This window comes from Frankliniella occidentalis, unplaced genomic scaffold (assembly GCF_000697945.3).
Source record: "Frankliniella occidentalis isolate FOCC.00 unplaced genomic scaffold, Focc_3.1 Scaffold19, whole genome shotgun sequence".
Classification (NCBI taxonomy): domain Eukaryota; kingdom Metazoa; phylum Arthropoda; class Insecta; order Thysanoptera; family Thripidae; genus Frankliniella; species Frankliniella occidentalis.
In genome coordinates this window covers 1,427,073-1,427,987 of record NW_026267149.1, presented here as the reverse complement: position 1 = coordinate 1,427,987, position 915 = coordinate 1,427,073, and the positions used below count along the sequence as shown (strand labels likewise).

Genomic DNA, 915 nt, shown 5'->3' with positions numbered 1-915 from the left:
GTGAGTGAGAGAGAGATGGGGGGCATCTGCTAGGTGGCTGCGCTGGCGGCCTGCTGCCACACCTATACGACAGAGGCGGTTCATTGAGGCACCCGTGGGGCTGCATTAGAGAGAGATGGACAAAAGTTAGAGAGAGAGAATGAGAGAGAGAGAGAGAGAGAGAGAGAGAGCACATAGAGTTTACAGTAAACGGGACTTTGTCTGAGTGAATAGAAGGAGAGCAAAGCCTGTGATAGATAAGAGAGGAGAGAACGAGTGGAAGGGAGAGATAGAGAAAGAGAGGTCAGTGTATGTACCTAGGCCCTGGGCAACCTTTCACGGGAATTACCGGGGAGGGGAGGGGCACTACTTGCGTAATGCATCGATCCAAGCCGCTTTCGCTTTGTCACCGACGCGACGCCCCCGGCCCCGGCCCAGGCCGCGGCCCCGGCCAGAGGGAGCGCGAGCCGGACGGACGGACGGACAAGTTGGGGGCGAGCCAGCAGCAAGCCGCCAGCGAGACCCTGCCGTGACGTCACCTGCCGTGCGTGATCGTGCCGCCGGTCGTGCTCCGCGTGACGTCACGCCCGTCACGTTCGTGATCGCGCGGGGATGGCAGGCGGCGAGCAGCGTGGCGGCTGCTGCTGTGATATATCTGTGATCGATCGTCCTAATAAACCAGTCCGGGACGGCGGGCCGACAGGCGGGGTAGGGGGGAAGGGAGGAGGCGCCCGTGTGTCTGGAATACCTCAACAAGAGTCTTTCGCGTCGCCTCGGCCCTTCGGCGTGACGTGTCGGAGCGGGGCCGTCACGCCCTGCCCCGCCCTGCCCTGTCGCTACCGCGCCTCACCTCCCGGCGTCTCCATATTGCTCTTGATCGAGGCGGCTTTGTGCGACTGACAGAGGATGTGGCCTCCCCCCCTTCCCCCGCCCTCC

The 915-nt window shown here is 62.7% G+C and overlaps 1 protein-coding gene across 1 annotated transcript in view; it reads left to right on the top strand.

Annotated features, from left to right (window-relative positions):
• Positions 1–915, top strand: part of LOC113207092 (metabotropic glutamate receptor) — a 90,818-nt gene that overhangs the window by 24,078 nt on the left and 65,825 nt on the right. The gene's annotated exons all lie outside the window — the stretch shown is intronic.